The 22,255-nt window shown below is 39.2% G+C and overlaps 1 protein-coding gene and 2 pseudogenes across 5 annotated transcripts in view; 1 reads left to right on the forward strand and 2 right to left on the reverse strand.

Annotated features, from left to right (window-relative positions):
• The window catches only part of ADIPOR2 (adiponectin receptor 2), a 138,062-nt gene that overhangs the window by 33,710 nt on the left and 82,097 nt on the right, over positions 1–22,255 (forward strand). Inside the window, exon 1 of one of the 5 annotated variants that reach the window (XM_025995477.2) lies at positions 10,616–11,008. The exons of 3 other annotated variants lie outside the window; for them this stretch is intronic. The gene's annotated coding sequence lies outside the window, so the exon portion shown is untranslated. Of the gene's footprint in view, positions 1–10,615; positions 11,071–22,255 lie in introns of those variants that run through there. One more of the 5 variants, XM_025995475.2, reaches the window with a different exon arrangement.
• Positions 5,140–5,212, reverse strand: LOC112917617 (U4 spliceosomal RNA; annotated as a pseudogene).
• LOC112917606 (protein SDA1 homolog) lies at positions 15,563–17,632 on the reverse strand (annotated as a pseudogene).

Below are 22,255 nucleotides of genomic sequence, written 5' to 3' on the forward strand. Positions count from 1 at the left end.
AGATCCAGTTATATGCTGCCTACAAGAGACTCATTTCAACTAAAAAAAAAAAATTTTTTTTTAAAATTTATTTGTGAGAGAAAGAGCATGCAAGCATGAGCAGGAGGAAGGGCAGAGGGAGAGGAAGAGAGAGAATCTCAAGCAGATGCCCTGTTGAGCATGGAGCCCAACTTGGAACTCAATTTCAGGACCTTGAGATCATGACCTGAGCAGAAATCAAAAAGTTGGATGCCCAACCAACTGAGCTACTCTGGTGCCCCTCACTTCAGCTTTAAAGACACACATAGCCTGAAAGTGAAGAGATGGAAAAGGTAGTCCATGCAAATGAAAACAGAGTTAACTATACTTATAACAGAAAACAGACTTTAAGCCAAAGATAGTAACGAGACAAAAGCCATTGTATGAAGGGGTCGATTCATCAAGATGATAGAACACTGGTAAATATTTATGTTCCCATCATAGGAGAACTTAAATATATAAAGCAAATGTTAACAGATTGCTAGGGAAAAATAGACAGCAACACAATAATAGTAGGTAGGAGACTTCAATACCACATTTTCAACAATGGATAGAACTTCCAGACAGAAAATCAATATGGAAACATTGGACTTAAACTACATGTTTGATCAGATGGATTTAACAGGCATATTACATAACATTCCATTGAACAGCAGCAGAATACACAGTTTTCTCCAACACACATGGAACATTCTCCAGGATAGATTTTATTTTAGACCACAAAACAAGTCTTAATAACTTCAAGAAGATTTAAGTCATGTCAAGTGTCTTTTTTGACCATAATGGTATAAAACTAGAGAAGAAAACTGAATAATTAACCCAATATGTGGAGATTAAACAATATGCTACTGAACAATCCATGGGTCAAATACATCAAAAGAGAAATAAAAAAATATCTTGAGACAAATTAAAATGGAAATAAACATACTAAAACTTATGGGAGGCAGCAAAAGCAATTCTAAGAAAGAAGTTCATGGTGATAAATGCCTACATTAAGAAAAAAGAAATATATCAATTAAACAATCTAACTTTACACTTTAGGGCACTAGAAAAGAAGCACAAATGAAGTTCAAAGCTAGTAGAAGGAAGAAAGCAATAAAGATCATAGTAAAAATAGAGACTAAAAGGACAATAGAAAAGATCAATGAAACCGAGACCTGTTTTTTTCTTGAAAAGATAAACAAAATCATAAACTTTTAGCTAGATTTACCAAAAAGCAATAGAGAATGCAAACAAATAAAATTATAAATAAAAGTAGAGAAGTTACAACTGATACCAAACAAATAAGGATCGTAAGAGACTACTATGAACAATTATATGCCCATAGATTAGATAACCTAGAGGAAATGGATAAATTCCTAGAAATATACAACTTACTAAGTCTAAATCATAAAGAAATAGAAAATCTGAAGAGATCAGTTACTAGTAAGGAGACTGAATCAGTAACCAAATACCTCCCAATAAACAAAAGTCCAGGGTAAGATGTCTTTACTAGTGAATTCTTCCAAACATTTAAAGAAGAATTAATACTAATCCTTCTCAAAGTCTTCCAAAAAATAGAGGAGGAAACATTTCCCTCATTTTATGTAGTCAGAATTACTTTGATACCAAAGCCAGGTAAGGGCACTGCATGAAAAGAAAATTAGAGGCCAATATCACTAAAGGACATAGATGCAAAAATCCTGAAAAAATACTAGCAAACCAAAATTTGACAGTACATTAAAAGGATGAAATTCCATGATTAAGTGGGATTTATCTGAGATACAAGAATGGTTCAACATCCATAAGTCAATGTGATACACTACATCAACAAAATGAAGGATAAAAGTCATGATCATCTCAATAGATGCAGAAAAAACATTTAACAAAACTCTCAACAAACTTGATATAGAAGGTATGTAGTTCATCATAATAAAGGCCATTGTATCAAACCCACAGCTAACATTACACTCAATGATAAAAGGTAGAAAGTGTTCCCTCTAAGCTCAGGAACAAGATGAGTATGATCACTCCTACTACTTTTATTCAACATTGAATTTGAAGTCTTAGAGCAATTAGGTGAGAAAAAGAAATAAAAGGCATCCAGAGGAAATAAAATTGTCTCTATGTGCAGATGACCCGACCTTAAAAGAAGAAAACCCAAAAGACTGTATCCAAAATCTGCTATAACTGGGGACCCCTGGGTGGTGCAGCGGTTTAGCGCCTGCCTTTGGCCCAGGGCGCGATCCTGGAGACCCGGGATCTAGTCCCATGTCGGGCTCCCAGTGCATGGAGCCTGCTTCTCCCTCTGCCTGTGTCTCTGCCTCTCTCTCTCTCTCACTCTCTCTCTCTCTCTCTCTCTGTGTGACTATCATGAATAAATAAAAAATAATGATAAAAAAATAAACAAAATCTGCCATAACTAATCAATGAACTCGGCAAATTTACAGGTTAAAAAATCACTATACAAAAATCAATTGTGTTTTTATACATTAATGATAAACTACCTGAGAGAGAAATCAAGAAAACAATCTCATTTACTGTAGCTTCAGAAAGAATAGAACACTTAGGAATAAATTTAACCAAGGTGGTAAAAGTTCTATATGCTGAAAACTATACGGTATTGGTGAAAAAAAAATTGAAGACACAAATAAATAGAAAGATATTTCATGTTTACGGATTGGAAGGATTAATAGTTAAAATGTGCATACTATCCAAAGTGATCTGTAGATTAAATGCAATCTCTATCAAAGTTTCTTTTTTTTTTTTCTAAAGATTTTATTTTATTTATTCATGAGAGACACAGAGAGAGAGAGGCAGAGACACAGGCAGAGAGAGAAGCAGGCTCCATGCAGGGAGCCCGATGTGGGACTCAATTGTGGGAGTTGATCGTGGGACTCGATTGTGGGACTCCAGGACCACACCCTGGGTCAAAGGCAGGCACCCAACCGCTGAGCCACCCAGGGATCCCCTCTATCAAAGTTTCAATGGGATTTTTCACAGAAATAGAAAAACAATCCTAAAGTTTGCATGGAATCACAAAAGACACTGAATAGCCAAACAATCTTGAAGAACAAAGCTAGAGGGATCATGCTTCTTGATTTCAAATTACATTACAAAGCTATATAGTATTGTATAGTGTTGGCATAAAAATAGACACAATAACCAATAGAACAGAATAGAGAGCACAGAAAAAACCTCAGGCATATATGGTAAATTAATTTTTGACAAAGCCAAGAATACACAATAAGAAAATGATAGTCTCTTTAATAAATGGTGTTGGAAAAAACTGGATATCCATATGCAAAAGAGTGATATTGGACCATTATGTCACAGGATATACAAAAATCAACTCCAAATGCATTAGACTTGACTGTATGACTTGAAATCATAGAACTCCTAGGAGAAAACATAGTGGATAATTTCCTTGACATTGGTCTTGGTAATGATTTTTGGATTTGACGCTAAAACCAAAGGCAACAAAAGCAAAAATAAGCAAGTGGGACAACATTAAATTAAAAAGCTTTTGCTCAGGGCACCTGGGTGGCTCAGTTGGTTAAGCGTCTGTCTTCGGCTTAGATCATGATTCCGGGGTCCTGGTGAGCCCTGAGTCCAGCTCAGCGGGGAGTTTGCTTCTCCCTCTGCCCCTCCTCCTGCTCATGCTTTCTCTCTCTGTCTGAAATAAAGAAATCAAATTAAAAAAAAAAAAAACTTCTGCTTAGCAAGTGAAACCATCAACAACAAAATGAAAAGGCAACCTATGAAATGGCTTAAAATATTGGAAACCACATATCTGATAAGTGGTCAATATCCAAAATATAGAAGGAACTCCTACAACCCAACAGCAGAAACAAAAAGAGAAAAAACAAAAAACAACCAATCCAATTTCAAAATGGCCAAAGGACCTGAATATACATTTTTCCAAAGAAAACATCCAAAGGCCAACAAATACATGAAAAGATCAACATCACTAATCTTCAGGGAAATTAAATAAAAATGATAAGATATAACCTCACACCTGTTAGAATGGTTATTATCAAAAATACAAGAGCTGGGCAGCCCCAGTGGCACAGCGATTTAGCGCCGCCTGCAGCCCGGGGCATGATCCTGGAGACCCGGGATCGAGTCCCACGTTGGGCTCCTTGCATGGAGCCCGCTTCTCCCTCTACCTGTGTCTCTGCCTCTCTCTCTCTCTCTCTCTCTCTCTCTCTCTGTGCCTCTATGAATAAATAAAATCTTTAAAAAAAAAATACAAGAGCTAACAAATCCTGTCAAGAATGTGTAGAAAAGGTGGGCACCTGGTGGCTCAGTTGGATAAACATCTGGCTCATCCCAGTTAGGGTCTTGATCTCAGGGTTGTGAGTATAAGCCCTGTGTTGGGCTCCACACTGGGCATTGGGCTCTATGCTGGAAAAAAAATGAGAAAAGGGAACCCTTGTATGCTACTGGCTGTATGCTGCTGGTAGCAATATAAATCAGTATATAGGTTCCTCAAAAATGAAAAGTAGTACTACTGGGCCATGTGGTTGGCCTACTTGTTAGAGCATGCAACTCTTGATCTTAGGTTCATGAGTTTGAGCCCCACATGGGATTTAGAGTTTACTTTAGAACTACCAGATGATTCAGCTATCCCACTTCTGGATATATATCCAAAGGAAACAAATCTATTGCCTTGAAGAGATATTTACAGTCCTGTGTTTATTGCAGAATTATTCACAATAGCCAAGGTGTGGAAACAACTCAAGTGTCTATCAACACATGAATGGATCGATATATATATATGTGTGTGTATATATGTGTATATATATATGTATATATATGTGTGTGTATATATATACACAGTGGAATATAATTAGCCATAAAAAGAAGAAAATCTTGTCACTTGCTACAACATGGGTGAAGCTGGAGTTCATTGCTAAATGAAATAAGCTAGACAGAGAAATACAAATACTACTGCATGATATCACATGTGGAATCTAAAACAAAAAGTTGAACTTGTAGAATCATGGAGTAGAAAAGAGGTTGCCAGGGGCTGCAGGGTAGGGGAAATAGGTTGGTAAAAGGGTACAGACTTTCAGTTATAAGGTAAGGAAGGTCTTAGGGGGATCTAAGTTATAATAGGATGACCATGGTTGATAACACTCTATTTTATCATTAACAATAATTGTGCCTCGGATAAGCCTCATTGGCTACGATACTGCCACTGTGCAAAGCCTGTATTTTATCATTGAAACTTACTAAGAGAGTAGAACCTCAGTGTTTTCACTAATACACACAATAGTAAATATATGAGGTGATGTATGTGTTGATTAACTCGCTGGTGGGGAGGTGGGGAGATCCTTTTACAATGTACATGTATATCAAATCATGTTGTAAACTTTAAATGTCTTACAATTTTGTTAGTTCATTGTGCTGCAATAAAACTGAGGAAAGCCCATTATTTGAACTGTGCACAAAAAATTGGTACATTTTATTGTATGTAAAGTATACTTCGATAAAGTCGATTTTTACAAACTACAAAAGCATGTTTAGAGAAGGGGTGCCCAGGTGGCTCAGTTGGTTAAACGTTAGTCTCTTGATTTTGGCTCAGGTCATGATCTCAGGGTTGTGAGATCAAGTCTGCGTCAGGCTCTGGGCTGGGCTTAGAGCCTGCTTAAGATTCTCTCTTTCCTCTGTCCCTTCCCACCCCCACCCCCACCCCCAATAAAATAGAATAGAATAGAATAGAATAGAATAGAATAGAATAGAATAGAATAAAATAAAATAAAATAAAATAAAATATAAAATAAATAAAATAAATAAAATATCTTACTCAAAAGTTTGTTTAAAAAAATGTTTAGAGAAGACTCTAAAGACTCTAAGACACATCACCCAGCATTAATAAATGATGTTAAACATCTGTCATTTGCTTTATCTATTTTCTTATATTAGACATGAACTATTACTAATGAAGGTGAAGTATTTAATTCCCATACTTATTGTTCACCCCTTATCACCAGCAAGCACATTTCATAAAGTTGTGTGTTCCTTTTCTCTGTCCATTTAAAAAAAGTATTAATAGACATCTTCATTTCATTGATGAAAATATCAAAACTTAACAGGAATTGCACGTAGGTCAGAGTTAAACAGTGAGTCAGTTAGCAGAACAGTCACTAGTAATGTTCTCAGTCTCCTGCTCTTTCCTCAGAGTTATGTTACTTAACTGGTGTTTGTGGAGCTGCTGTTATAATTTGTGTAATTATGAGAATGTTTACACTGCTCTTTATCCTCAGTTTTAAACAATACTAAAATGTGACCTAAATGGAAATTTAGTGTTATGATGTTTCTCTAAGTGTTGGAAACGGACTCCTCGAAAACCTTCAAATCAAAGACTGTGATAATTATCAATATATATTTGATATCACTGTAACTGCAATTAAGACAGAATACAGATACTTATGCTTTTCACTCTAATTTTTCCATGTAGATTACTAGATTATTATTATTTTTAAAGATTTTATTTATTTATTCATGAGAGAGAGAGAGAGAGAGAGAGAGAGAGAGGGGCAGAGACACAGGCAGAGGGAGAAGCAGGCTCCATGCAGGGAGCCCGACTCAGAACTCGATCCCGGGACTCAAGGATCACGCCCTGGGCCAAAGGAGGCACTAAACCGCTGAGCCACCCAGGGATCCCCCTAAATTACTCGATTATTTTTACAGCAACTAATACCATTGAATCCCAATGCTTCAAAGTCCAGTTTGACTGTTTTACATTTGAAGGGGCTCAGAATGTGCCACCCTAAAATATGACACTTTGTGGAGTTGGTTATTTTGAGCTGAGAGCACTTTGAGAAACAACAGATGCACAAAGGGTTTTCTACCCTTACCCTTTCTATCTAAAAACAGGTCATAAAATTTCCCATGAGAAAGGTACCCTTTCTGTATCAGGAAGAGAACATTCTTCTTTTGCTCCCAGTTTTATTGTGACATAATTGACATTTAACATTGTCTGAATTTAAGTTGTACAACATGATGGGATATATGTATATATTGCAAAGTGATCACCATAATAAGTTTAATTGACATCCATCCCATGAGAAGAACATTCGTATCATCAGATACTGAGATTCAATGCTAAAATGGACATGTACAAATAAGCCTAGAATGGCAACTCTTAGTTTGCCAAGTATAGCTCCTAGTCATTGTCCCACAATTTACTGTTTTTAGAGGAAGTGCCTTTGTCTTGTCACATCCCTACAGTTTTTCAATTTTTGTGTAAAAAGCTTTTACGTCTAAAGTCTTCCGCAGGTCTTCATTTTCCTTCTGGAGATTCCCGTGTACCCGTAAAGATATTTAATATATTGGTGTGCTTTTCTCCTCTTCATCTGTTTTATGTCATTTTAATTCGTAGGCCAGCCGTGGAACAAACATAAGAGGATAGAAGAAAGTTTTTCCTCTCTTACGGCATATATATGAGATAGTTACAGGGACTGCTTTGACATTCCTTGCTCTTTCTTTTTTGGTTTCTGTTTTTTATGGTCCAAGTTCTATATTGTCCAGATTTTTCCTTCAGTTCTAATGTTTATATTTCAAAAGCTTATAGATATTGGCAGAGGGATCCCTGGATGGTGCAGTGGTTTAGCGCCTGCCTTTGGCCCCGGGCATGATCCTGGAGACCCCGGATCGAATCCCACGTCGGGCTCCCGGTGCATGGAGCCTGCTTCTCCCTCTGCCTGTGTCTCTGCCTCTCTCTCTCTCTCTGTGTGTGTGTGTGTGTGACTATCATAAAATAAAAAATTAAAAAAAAAAAGATATTGGGAGAGAAAAGCAGAGTTTAGAGGGCTTTAACTATTTTGTAATAATGAAGTTGATTTCTCTTTGTGATCTTTTAGGGGAAAGTCATAAAACAGTTCTCTCAAAGAAGACTGATAATTTTGGTTTTACCTAGCAGATAATTTGACTTTTTCCCTTCTTTTTGAAAATAGCAATTGCTCTGATTAGAAAAATAATGAATGAAATAATTCCTCTTCTATTTATAAAAGTAACAGAAATCAGTTCTGAACTCAAGTTTAAGTTCAATGGAGTTCAGAGTGCCTTTTTTTTTTTTTTACCCTTTAGAATTTGGAAGCTGCACCTTCATTTGCTTGTTGTTTTAGACACATCTTCAACTTGTCTATTGACTTGCATATCACAATGCACGCTAAGTCTGTTCCTAGAGCAAGTCCAATATCACCATTTCAGCAACATACTATAATGTCACTGAAGCCTCCTTCTGGGATGGCCACAATAGATTATGAATGTTACTCACCCAGTGATGCGTTCTCCTTGTCAACAACATCTGATAATTGTGGGGATGACTACATCAGACTAGCTGTGCCACAGGGCACTGTTGTGTCACTGGTGACTAGTATAGGGAGTAGGGGTGGACAGGACTCTTCTCTTAGTGCTGCCAAAGATGAAGAACTCCACTCTCCTATGGGGAAGTGTGACACGATAAGAATGGAGAGAGCAGAGATTCTAAAGATCCACAGCTGACACTGGAGGATACAGAATTTTACCGATTCCTCCTTGGTTTTTGAACATCTAGTCATAAGATAATATACAGGGATTACTAACTGAAGTACAGCCTGGGAGACAGGCCTGAGAAATCTGCTTTGGAACACTGAATGGTGACATTTAGGTAAGGGACATGGGTGAAGCCAGCATGGACATGGGACATGTATGGGATGTATGGTGGCACCATCCTCACTAGCTGAGAAGGTGTGAGCATTCTGAGGAAATGATGTGGTTTATTTTATCATTGAAAGCATCAGGGAGGGCAGCCCCAGTGGCCCAGTGGTTTAGGGCCTTCAGTGGATCAGGGCGTGATCCTGGAGACCCGGGATCGAGTCCCACATCCGGCTCCCTGCATGGAGCCTGCTTCTCCCTCTGCCTGTGTCTCTGCCTCTCTCTCTCTCTGTGTCTGCCATGAATAAATAAATAAAATATTTTAAAAAATGTATAAAAAAAAGAAAGCATCAGGGATTGGCAATAGTGATCTGGGAATGAGATCAAGGTGACAGAGAATGAGAGGTAAAATGTTGGTGGGAAAATGAGAACACTTTCACGTTTTACCACACATTGGACCATTCCAGAGGAAGTTTCATAGAGTAAAGCACTTTGTCAAAGCAAGTCATTAAGAGAGAGGATGATTTAAGAAAAGATTTGAGATCTTGGAACAATCTCTTTTTAAAATTGTCTTTTTTATATAGATCTGTCACCTTCAGCAGATCTTTTATTGAGGCTCCTGTTCTCAACTTTTCGCTATGTGAGGTGATATTTGCTATTCAAAATTTAAATTTGCTATTCAAATTTGGGTTTCAAATTTGCTATTCAAAGCTGCCTGTATTTTGTTTCTGATGTGCTGTGGAAGTGTATGAATGAATGTCTTCCTGAATTTCAATTTCTAAAACTTTATGTATCTATGGAAAAATAGAAGTCATTATTGAAGGGAATTTGGTCCTTCAAATTTAATTTCTATTATTTAATTTGTATTAATTTTATCTCTTGCATGCTTAACTGGGTGGCCTAAAATACCAGTATTACGACCATCTTATTCATGCTTTTTGTGATTTTAGTAACTACTCATTTCTAGAATTTACACCTCCAGGCTTGAAGAGTTCTTTATCTTTTTTGGGGGGGGGTGAGTGGGGAGTCCCTCATACATTAGACTCTAGGCCTTCTAGTATGAGATCTGTGCAGCTTTTTCCAGAATTCTTTGTTTCCTGTTGCTGTGGATCACGGGTAGGACAAGCAAGGTATAGGCATAACGCTCTTGAAAGCTTACGGATTTCCTCTAATCGTTAACAAGGGGTTTTACAGTTAAAGCAATTACCTCTTCAGAGTGTGATACGTTCATCTCAGAACCGAACGTGAGGAAAACATTTTTATAAAGCCAACCACTTTCTATCCAGGTTTCTCCGCCTATCCAAAAATGCAAAAATGCAAATTGTTGTTCTTAGGAAGCCTTTCCGAAGCCCAGGCGAAGGCACAGAAACAATTACCAGTTTGGAAAAGTGAAAACCCTTTTTTGTAATTCTGTTGGTTATTGAAAAACCGAGCTTTCGGCTGAGAGAGTAGGGAGCTTGTACTTCCCTTTCTTTTAGAATAAGTAGGTAACCAAACCATCTATTTGATTTCTAAGAAGTTAGAGCTCCGTTGAAAGCTCATATGTAGAAAATCACTCACTTTGGGAAAGGGACACAGTATTGAATGCCGAATTAGTTTCTGATCTGCCATTACATTAAACACATTTTACAAATCATCCTGAATTACATGAGTAAGAGTGAGTGAGTTTACATGTTTTTGAGGAGCCTTGTACTAAGGTAATAAAAGGCAAACGCTATTGTTTTGTACAAGACTTGGCTAATGCCCAAGACTTATTTCGGAAGCTTTCACAGACGACGCCCAGCAGAATATTGGCTATTGGCAGAAACATGATCCAGTCTAAATCCCTCAATTTTGGCTTCCGCCCAAGGTGTGTAGCCCGTATCCATAGAGACCGGAAAAAGCGTCCCGAGCTGGCCCCTGCCTCCTCTGATCTAAACTGCTTCCGCTTTCGGTGGGAGGGAAAAAACGAAGGGGATTTGTGTGCCCGCCCGAGTAGCACTCCTTCTCTCTGTGTCTCGATGCTCAGTCCTGCTTTCGCTGAATTTCCGGCCGAACCACAACTCCCAGGATGCATCCACATTCTTGAGCGGTCAGAAGAGCAGTTTCCGGTCTGGGCTAGTGCGCCTGCGTACGATCTGGGGCCCTATTGGTTCGAACTGCCTCGTGCGATGCGCGTCACGTCGACGCGCAGTCGTGGGGGCGGGAAGACGCGGCGGCGGCTGTCGCGGCGGCGCGAGCAGGATCTCAGACGCGGTATCGCGGCGGCGGCAGCGGCGCGGCTCCACCGGGTCCCCTCCCTCCTCCGCTTCCCCTTCCTCCCCCTCCCCTCAGCCGTGGTTCCCGACGACTCCGAGACACGCGGCGAGGCGGCGACAAGCTCTGGGTGAGGGTCTCTGGAGTGTGAGCGCCGTTTCCCGGGCGGAGGGAGCCCGGGTCGAGGAGGAGGTGAGGGCTGTGAGGGGGATAGTGTTCCCGGCGCGGGCCGGGCAGCGCGCGGGTCCCAGCCTTCAACTTGGCCTCCCTCCCTGCGTCGCCGCGGGGCACGGCGTGCGGCGCTGTGGCCCCGGGGCCGTCCGTCGGGGCCTGGATCCGCCCTCGGTCCTGCCGCTGTGTGTGCCCGGCGTCCCCCGCCCGCGTCGCCCCTCCCGGCGCGGGTCTGGAGCCCCCTCCGCTCCTCTCCCGGTGCGTGCAGTTGCCCTTCCTACTGCCCCCCCCCCCCCCCGGGTCCCCGTCTTCATCTCGGTCTCTGACTAGTTCTAGGAATTTCTTTGGTTGCAGGCTTCGAACGGGTTCTGCCCAGTGCTACTTTTATAGTCCTCGGGTGGAAGATTCTTCTACCTTCCCTTCGGTGGCGCTCCAGGCAGCCGACTGGGGATAGTGCCTTGGGCCCTGGTTTGCCAAGCCCCTTTGGCTTTTCCGCTGTCCCTGTGTGCTGCGCTTAGAACGAGTGAAAACAGGGTTTAAATCAGTTCCAGGGGTCTGTGAGAGAGTTCGGAGTGGGAACTGATAGCGACCTTCTCCCTCTCGCATCTGACGTTAGATATAAATACGTTTGTCTCTGGAATTTGGCAACCAGACGAGACAGCCCAACTGTGACTTTTGGTAGATTCAGATGTCCGGCCGGAATTGTACTGGATATGGTAACTTGAGTGCAGGTTGTTGGCATTCTTTTTAGTAGGATGGCCTTTTGATACTTTATTTTTAGATTCTGGATTTCTCAGCCTTCTGTTAATCCCATTAGATCTCTTCCAGAGACAGTCCCCCAGCTCCCAAGAAACCGTTTAAAACTCGAAGAAATCTTTTGTAACATTTAAAATCATTTGATCACAGAGCTACTCAATGAAATGTTAAAAATAATTTCTTCAACCCAAAGCTTTAATTTTGGAGGGAAGATCTTAGACTGTCATTTCTGAAGTCTGAAGTGTTTTCTTATTAAAGCCCACCCGTTGGTCTCCTTTTATCACTCTCTCTCATTCTGTTAGAATTTGATTAAAAAAAAACAGAATTTGATAATTTGAAAAACTACTAGTTTTTCATTTTATAGAATGAAGATTTTCTTTCTTTCTTTTTTTTTTTTAAATTTATTTAAGATAGTCACATAGAGAGAGAGAGAGAGAGAGGCAGAGACACAGGCCGAGGGAGAAGCAGGCTCCATGCACCGGGAGCCCGATGTGGGATTCGATCCTGGGTCTCCAGGATCGTGCCCTGGGCCAAAGGCAGGCGCCAAACCGCTGCGCCACCCAGGGATCCCTAGAATGAAGATTTTCATTTGTGATTTTTATTTCGTAGACATTTCCTTTCTTTCTTTCTTTCTTTCTTTCTTTCTTTCTTTTCTTTCTTACTTATTTATTTTTTTATTTATTTTTCTTATTTTATTTATTTATGAGAGAGAGAGAGGCAGAGGCAGAGCGAGAAGCAGGTTCCATGGGGAGCCCTACGTGGGACTGGATCCTGGGTCTCTGGGATCAGCCCTGGGCTGAAGGCGGCGCCAAACCCCTGAGCCACCTGGGCTGCCCAGAAATTTCTTTTCTTATGTTGTTGTTCATAGATGTTTTCATGCATTCTCACAAATTTGTTGGAGTGCTGACTGATGACAATGTGTAACAATTTCATTAGTAGTTGGGACTTGCATGCTTGTGGTGGCAGCTACTTGGTGCTGAATTAATATGATCTTTGAAAAAAATTCAGATTGATTAAAATATGAAAGCTATTTCTTTTAGTTTTCATTTGTAACTGCATACCCACCAGTATACGTCCATACCTGAACTTTATAGGCTACCTCATAGCAAATTTTCTCTTATCTGAACACTAGCTATGAGAAAAGGATTTCCAGAGCCTAAAAGAGAGTTTTTCTATTCCTAGACTAGTACGAATAAATAAATGGATCGATTTTTTTCCACCAGTAGTGTCATTTTAGCTGCTGCAGTTTCTTGTGTTCCAAATGAAATTAATTTTATTTATATATAATATAATATATTATTTATAATTTATTTCAGGGGCCAACAAGCTTGTGGGGCAAGTTTTGCTGTCTTTGTAAATTAAGTTTTTATTGAGATATAGCCATCTTTATTCATTTTGATGTTGTTTGTGGTTGCTTTTGCAGTGCAAGGGTAGAATTAAGTAGTGGGACAGACTCATGGCCTGCAAAGCCTAAAATATATACTATCTGGCCCCTGATAGGAAAAGCTTGCTGACTCCTACTTTATTTTGTTAAAAATCATGCATATGTAACGTAGAAAATTAAAATGAAAAGTATAAAGAAGAAAGTAAAAATTGTCCAGAATCACACCACTCAGAGGGGTTTGTTTTTGTGATTCTTACAGAATATGTTAGCGATTGTTTTTGTATAAATGGACTCATCTTGTTAAGTGGTGGTTTGTAGTCTTTTTTTTTAAGATTTTATTTTTTAATTAATTTATTATTTTTTAAGGATTTTATTTATTCATGAGTGACAGAGGAGAGAGAGAGAGACACAGGCAGAGGGAGAAGCAGGCTCCATGCAGGGAGCCCGATGCAGGACTTGATCCTGGAACTCCAGGATCACTCCCTGGGCCTAAGGCAGGCGCTAAACCGCTAAGACACCCAGGGATCCCCAAGATTTTATTTTTTTAAGTTCATCTCTGCACCCAAGATGGGTCTTTTTTTTTTTTTTTAAAAATATTTTATTTATTTATTCATGATAGTCACACAGAGAGAGACAGAGAGGCAGAGGGAGAAGCAGGTTCCATGCAGGGAGCCCGATGTGGGATTCGATCCCAGGTCTCCAGGATCGTGCCCCGGGCCAAAGGGAGGCACCAAACCGCTGCGCCACCCAGCCACCCAGGGATCCCCCCAAGATGGGTCTTGAATTCATGACCCTGAGATCACAAATTGCAAGGACTGAGCCAGCTGGACACACCTGTGTGTAATCTACCTTAAAAAAAATATACATATATATATGTATAGGCAAATTGAACACCAATAAAAAACAAATTTACTAAAAAAACACCTCAGATTGTTGTTATTTGGCTATTGAATACATTTATCTTTTCTGCTTTGAAGAGCTTACTAGAAAGGGGTTTGATGAACCAACGTTTTCCTGATTTGTCTTACTAGTTAAGATTAAAAAAAAATCAGGGATAATAGATGCTCGATGGTGGTGGTGGTGGTGAAACCATTTATTGAGCACTTATTGTGTACTAGGTAGTTTTTCAATACCTTACATGTATTATTTAATACCTGAAGCAGCTCTGTGGATACAGGTACTAGTATCCATAGTTAAAGATGAAGAAACTGAGGCACAGAGAAATTAACTGGTCAAGTTTATCAGCCAATTAATAATGTAGTTGGGATTTGAATCTATGCACTCTGGTGTCTGTACCCAGGCTCACAATATGCCAGAGTGTCTCATTAGAGCACTGCTCAGGATAAGAAAGTTGAGACAACATAGAGATATATGATATATATACCTCTGGTATAATCAGTATAAAAATTTGTCCTTGTGGGATCCCTGGGTGGCTCAGCGGTTTGGTGCCTGCCTTTGGCCCGGGGCATGATCCTGGAGTCCCGGGATCGAGTCCCACATCGGGCTCCCTGTATGGAGCCTGCTTCTCTCTCTGCCATTGTCTCTGCCTCTCTCTGTGTCTCTCATGAATAAATAAATAAAATCTTAAAAAAAAGTCCTTGTGCCCTTCTTTCCAGTTTCAGTCTCTGTAGAAGTCCACTGCGGTCTGATATAGAGATTTCCAGCTCTTTGTCTGCTTATACAAATGTTTATTCACAAGTCTGTCTGTATGCAGGTTTTAAAAAAGTTAATAGACTTCATTTTTTAGAGCAGTTTTAGTTTACAGAAAATTTTGCAGATAGTATAGAAACTTCCTGTATCACCTTTTTTTTGTTATTAATATCATGCATTAATGTGGGATATTTGTTACAGTTGATGAACCAATATTGTTACATAGTCATTAATTAAAATCTATCTTTTATAAAAGGGCTCCTTTTTATGTTGCAGAGTTGTTTTTTTAAAAAAAGATCCAGCCAGTCATTGTTCTGCAGTGTGGTTTTTTGGGTGCCTTTTAAAGTATCATGCTTCTGGACTTTTCAATGCAAAAAACCCATTAATTCACTAATTTTCAGATTAACACAATTTTAATGGTCTTTTTGAATGGAACAGTTGCTTGGAAGCTATAGGATTCTTTTTTTCTTAAAAAGTTTGTTGCGGTGCCAGTTGCTTTTCTTGGGAGGAATGCATTCTGGACATTCTGACTCCTCGAAGCTGCTCAGCTTTTTTTTTTTTTTTTTTTTTTAAGATTTTATTTATTCATTCATGAGAGAGAGAGAGAGAGAGAGAGAGAGAGGCAGAGACACAGGGAGAAGCAGGCTCCCTGCAGGGAGCCCGACGTGGGACTCTATCCCAGGTCTCCAGGATCAGGCCCTGGGCCGAAGGCAGGCGCCAAAGCTAAACCGCTGCCAGCTGTTCAGCTTCTTGGAGATTTTCATGCTCTTCTTCATTGGAAGAGTGATGCATATCAACCTAGTTACCATTAACATCTTCCTTACTGAGAGATATTTCTTCATCCATCTTTTTTGTTCTTAGCATTCTTTTCCTCTTTCAGTTTCCAACACTTTTGTTCCTAGAATGTAAACTTCACCTAATTCTCCATATTCTTGTACTCTGGATTTTATCTGGTCTTAACCTTGCAATTTCTTCTGCATCTAGGAGATTCAGTGTTTGGAAGAACTGAGTCAGACTTGAGAGACATTTATCACTTCCTTAACTTTGCGTGTTTTATTGTGGACCAGGCCTTGAGGAAGTTAAGTCATTGAGCTGTTATGTCTTTCATAGAATCTCTTTCATTGATTCCTCTGTCATGGTTCCCCCAGAATTTTTGTCCGTAACAAAATAGGTGGCCACAATCATGAGTGACTGCATGATCTTTGGGACTACCAGGTGATGAGATGTTTGTGTGTTTGTGCACCAAACAGAAGGCTCTTACTACTTTGGTGCTCCTGTAGAAACCTTTGCACAAAGGGATATAAGTTAGAAAAAGCTCATGAATTCCCACCAATCTGGACAAAAGTTTCTAGAGCATCATAATTCAAACATCTCTTTAGAGCTCTAGCTCAACTGCAGTAGTAGTTTTTTTGCAGAATTTGGAGAATCATGAATCAAGTGGATACTTGAGAAGTTAAACACCTCTGTGTGTGTGTGTGTGTGTGTGTGTGTGTGTGTGGTTTTTTTTCTCTCCATCTTTTGTTTCTAAGTACTTTCATTACCTTTCAACCTTTACTCTTGTTTGGAGCCTGTTTTCCCTGTGGCATACTGCACTAACGTTCTTGGTTGCTGTCCTTTTTCTCTTGTCCATCTTTTCCTAAAAAGGTCAGGGCAGCAACTAATACTTTGGTGACCTCAGAAGAGCTTGAATTACGATAATATTGACAGTCTTGGCATCATTTCAGATGCTTTTTCTGAAGAGTTCGCTTACACTTTCATAGATATCTTGGCTGCAATTGCATTTCTGTTTCCTAACCTGTACATGAAATTCTGCAATAGTATATTCATTTCATTCTTGTATTTTGGACTTTGATTCATTTTGTTAGTCACAAAATGAGTGTATTAAGTCATAAAAGCTTGTATAGTATATAGAAGTTCAGAGAAGAGCAGTAGCAAACTTGATGGATTGATGAGATTCTTCTCTCAGAAGCTTTGCAAAATGTTATCGGAAGATCTACATTCAAGACGGTGTAATTTTAGGAGAATAGAACTTTCAGCTCTTGAGGAAAGTCATCTAGATGTTCTGGGTAGCAGTGACCAGTCAGTGCCATAAACATCACCAGCTTTGCCAGTTCTTTGCTGGGTTTATTTGGTTGCAATTTGAAAATCTCCACTTGGATTGTAGAAACTCCTCAGCATAGGACAGAGCATCCACTTTACTAATTCTGTAACTGCTGCAGGGTGCGGGGCAGCTAGTGTTCGTTTCCACTGGACTTGATGAGTTCAGATTGGCTGGCGATAAGCAGCTCTCAGAAAACCCACACCTGATACCAGCCGACCCTTCTCAGCTGGCTTGGAATCCTGCTTCTGGATGTGAATAGAAATAGCCTTGGAGCTTGGCAGGTGGCGCCATATTGGCTCATTGCTTTTAAAATTAATATTCACAATAGCTTCTTAGTCCATCTGTAGTAGTTCTTTAGTAGTTCTTTTTAGTTTTTTTTTGGAATGGGTGAGTCATAATTTAATAGCGTTCATATTAGTGGATATTTAGATTGTTTAAATTTGTTGTATTATGTATATACCCATTATAGTACAATTGTTGATGCTAATGACTCTAGGATAACTTTCTAAGAATCTGGTTACTGAGTTGAAGGAAATACATGGTTTCCGTTTTTTTTTTTTTTTTTGCATTTTTAATTTAATTTTAGTTACCATACAGTGCAACATGGTTTTCATGTTATCAGAGTACCATCCAGAAAGGTCACAGCAATATAAATGCTCACCACAAATGTGGGTGAGGTCTAGCTTCTCCATGTTATTGCCAACTTTTTTTTTAATCTTTGTTTATCTGATTGTCAGTTAAACATTTCTTGCAGTGTATTGTTCTCTCTCACTAGGAGGTGTGTTTTGTTGTGATGGCATTCTTTTGAAGTTGATTTAGAATTATTTTAGGTGGAGTTTATATTCCGTAGTTCTTCCTAGTACTTTTTTTTTTTAGATCTGCTCACCTATTTAGATCCCTCCCTAGCTCTTGAAAGCAGTATGATTTTGCCACTCCTGTTAAGAGTCTGAGGGATGGCCAGTAGACTATGTATTTCTTAAGGATAAGGAGAGTGTAGCTTTCTTGGATAAGGAGAGTGTAACTTTCTTTATATCGAACAGCAATCCTAGCATATAGCAAGTGGGAAGTAAATGGTCTTTTTAAAACTTAAATTAGGTTGTGTTCTTATGCTGAGTGAAGTGCTTTAATTTTGTTAAAAATAACCTTTTCAAAAAAAAAATAAACTTTTCAAAGTCTTTGAAATATAAACTTAAAAAAACTGCAGCATAAAATTGTCATCTTGATATATGTTCTCTGTCTCATTCTTTAATTCTGAAATGAGATAAAAAAGGCAGATGGATATCCAAGGACCTGTTAGGAGTAATTAGCCTAACCTATTCAATTTGTAGCATTTTGTATTCAGTTTTGGAAGTTAAGGAATGGATTAAATGGATTTGTTTCATGTAACCCATGGTTTTGATTTTTCTGTATTGGAGTAAACTATGTGTTAGAGGGGGTGTATGCTGGCTAAATGATTTTGTAGTCTGGCTTAATTAGACATTATAAGTGTCCAGAGAGAAGGAAAAGCAAAGCTGAATTCTGGAAACTGCCAGAGTATCTTCAGACATGGGGAAAATACCTGTGGGAAAGGACACTTGAATTTTTTAAATGTAAGAGTACAGAAAAATAGAATTTTTTTGATAGCTGATTTATAGTATTACATATTCTTGTTAGACTTTTGTATTTTCCAAAGTATCCATGTGTGAAAACAAAGCGTTGTAAAGCATATGATCTTGAAGAGATAAACTTACCTTGTTAAATTTTGGCCATCTAGGCCTTTTGTATGCTTTTTTGTTTTGTTTTGTTTGTTAGTGTATTAGCTAATTATTTTTCACTGGCAGTATATTCACTTTAATCCTGTATGCCCTGAAATCTTAGTTTAGTGAGCATATATACATGATTGTATCTATACATGCGTTCCATTGGTCGTGGAAGAAAGTGGTGTGGTAAAAACTCTTCAGCATGGTGGAACAGACAGGTTACTTTTTATTTTCGTGGAATATATTTATATCCTATTTCATCCAGAAGTGTAATAAAGTATAAGGAGGAAAGGAGGAAAAGAAAGAAGCATAATTCCATGACTAAGAATAAAATTTGGATTTGAGTGTTCTTGGCAGCAAAGGTAAAGATGGAAATATGATAAAATACATAGCACTACACAGGGAGGAGGAACAAGACCCAGTTTTCCAGGGGTAAATCTTTTCTTGACAGATTTTAAAGAACTATTTAAGTTGGGAAGTACATAAAAACTGTTGGGTTTGTTTTGTTTTCTTGTTTTTTTTGTTTTTTGTTTTTTTTCTTGTTTTTGCTAGAGGCCTAGTTAAAGGGGTTATAGGGTGAGGACTAAGAGTTAACATTTCAAGGCAATTAAAGTAATTTTGCATGGGTTTTGGTTTGAATTTAGGCTGCAGGTGTGTGGTTTTTTTTTTGGCTAATGGATTTTTTTCCTTAAAGTATTTCAGACATTCAGGAGAATAGAGACAAATATAATTAAAATTCGTATATCCACCATGCAGCTGTATCAAATGTTGACATTTTTCTCCTACTTTCTTTTTTTTTTTTTTTTTTAAAGATTTTATTTATTTATTCATGACAGAGATTGAGAGAGAGGCAGAGACACAGGCAGAGGGAGAAGCAGGCTCTCTGTGGGGAGCCGGATGTGGGACTTGATTCCAGGACCCCGGGGGTCACGCCCTGAGCCAAAGGCAGACATCCAACCACTGAGCCACCCAGGTGCCCTCCTACTTTCCATTTTTAAGGTTGCACACACCCTTGAAGCATATCCTTGGATTGCATTGCACTTTGTTCCCAGAAGTAATGATTATCATGAATTTGGTGTTGGTCATTTCTTTTTATTTTTTAAAGATTTTATTTATTTATTAGAGATACACGGGGTGTGGGGGGCAGAGACACAGGCAGAGGGAGAAGCAGGCTCCATGCAGGGAGCCTGAAGTGGAACTTGATCCCGGGACTTCAGGATCACACCCTGGGCTGAAGGTGGCGCTAAACTGCTGAGCCACCAGGGCTGCCCACTAAGTTTTTTGTTTTTTTTTTTAAAGATTTATTTGTTGGGATCCCTGGGTGGCGCAGCGGTTTGGCGCCTGCCTTTGGCCCAGGGCGCGATCCTGGAGACCCGGGATCGAATCCCACATCAGGCTCCCGGTGCATGGAGCCTGCTTCTCCCTCGGCCTGTGTCTCTGCCTCTCTCTCTCTCTCTGTGACTATCGTAAATAAATAAAAAATTAAAAAAAAAATAAAAATAAAGATTTATTTGTTTATTCATGAAAGAGAGAGAGAGAGGCAGAGACTCAGGCAGAGGGAGAAGCAGGCTCCATGCAGGGAGTCAGGTGGGGGACTCGGTCCCAGGACCTCAGGATCACGACCTGAACCAAAGGCAGATGCTCAACCACTGAGCCATACAGATGCCCCTAAGTTTGTTTTTTTAAAAGTTCATTTATTTTTAAATAATCTCTGTACCCAACGTGGGGCTTGAACTCACAACCCCAAGATCCAGAGTCACATGCTGTTCTGACTGAGACAGCCAGGCCCCCGTGTGATTATTAAGTTTGAATGAAGTTTTGTAGTGAGTATTACCCAGAAGGGAAGTTATTGGGACATTTTCTTTCTTTTTCTTTTCTTTTTTTTTTTTAATTTTTATTTATTTATGATAGTCACACACACAGAGAGAGAGAGGCAGAGACGTAGGCAGAGGGAGAAGCAGGCTCCATGCACCGGGAGCCCGACGTGGGATTCGATCCCCGGTCTCTAGGATCGCACCCTGGGCCAAAGGCAGGCGCTAAACCTCTGCGCCACCCAGGGATTTTCTTTTCTTTTCCTTTTCCTTTTCCTTTTCCTTTTCCTTTTCCTTTTCCTTTTCCTTTCCATTTTCATTTCATTTCATTTCATTTTTATTCATTTAATCATGAGAGACAGAGAGAGAGATAGGCAGAGGCACAGGCAGAGGGAGAAGCAGGCTCCATGCAGGGAACCAGACGTGGGACTTGATCCCAGGTCTCCAGGATCACTCCCTGGGCTGAAGGCCTTGCTAAACCGCTGAGCCCCCCAGGCTGCCCTTATGTGAACTTTGAACTGTATCAGATATTGCCAAATTACTCTCCAAAATTGTCCCACTTTGTTTTATCATGAGAATATGAGAATTTGCTGTTTCCAAATTCTGTGATCCATGGCATTGTCATATTTTTTACATGTTTACAAATGAGATGTGATTTTTACAGATAAGATGATACCACATCATTTTAATCTTTTAATTAAGATTTTTCTTGGTTAATTATGAAGTTGAGCATTTTTTCAAATGTTGAGTGACTGTTTAAGTTTCTGCTTTTTAAATTGACTCTCTGCCTCTTCCCTTCCACACCCCCATGCTCGTTGCTTTGCCTTTTTTTTTTTTTTTTAAAGCGAGTGCACATGTATGTTGCCAGCAGAGCAGGGGTGAGGGTGTGGGAGTCTGTGGAGTGGGGCGGACAAAAGGGGGAGAGGGAGGGAGAATCCCAAGTAAATTCCACATCCAGCAAAGAGCCCCAGATGAAGCCAATCTTAAAATCCTGAGATCATGATCTGAGCCAAAAACAAAAAGTCAGATGCCTGAGCCACCCAGTCACCCTTGCTTTGTGTTTTTTTTTTTAAATTGAGGAGTTTATGACATATTCTCTTTATGTCTGTTAAGTGAATTGCAAATATTTTCTTTTAGTACATGATTTATCTGTTAACTTTTTATATGGTTTTGTTGAATAGAAGTGATTATTAAATCTATCACTATTTTTCTTATTCATTTATATCTTAAGAAATCTGTTCCATACCCCAGAGTCATTAAGAGTTTTGCATATTTTTTCTAAAAGTTTTCAGTTGCCTTGGCTTAGTTAAGCACCCAACTCTTGGTTTCTCTTGGTTTTGGCTCAGGTCATCATTTTGAAGTGGGATTGAGCCCCGTATTTGGCTCTGTGCTCAGTGTGGGATCTGCTTTGGATTCTCTCTTTCTCTCATAAATAAATAAAATCTTTTAAAAAATTAATTAATTAATTAATTTGACATTTAAGTCTTGATTCTGCCTGGAGGAAAAGTTTTTTTGTGTGTATGTATGATGTGAGGCAAGGATCTAATTCAATTTTTTATATGCATAGCTGGTTACTACAACACCATTTAACAATGTGTTTTAAAATTTGAATTCTTTCAAGCAGTTTTTGGTTCAGCATAGTAATGGCCGTTTTGTCTTTCATTAGGCTGCTTCACATGTTCAAGTTTGTGACTTCTGAGGAAGAGTAATGTGATTGAGTGATTACTTGATTCAGAAATATAACCTAGAGGAGAGAGAGATACAA

This window comes from Vulpes vulpes, chromosome 8, assembly GCF_048418805.1.
Source record: "Vulpes vulpes isolate BD-2025 chromosome 8, VulVul3, whole genome shotgun sequence".
Lineage (NCBI taxonomy): Eukaryota > Metazoa > Chordata > Mammalia > Carnivora > Canidae > Vulpes > Vulpes vulpes.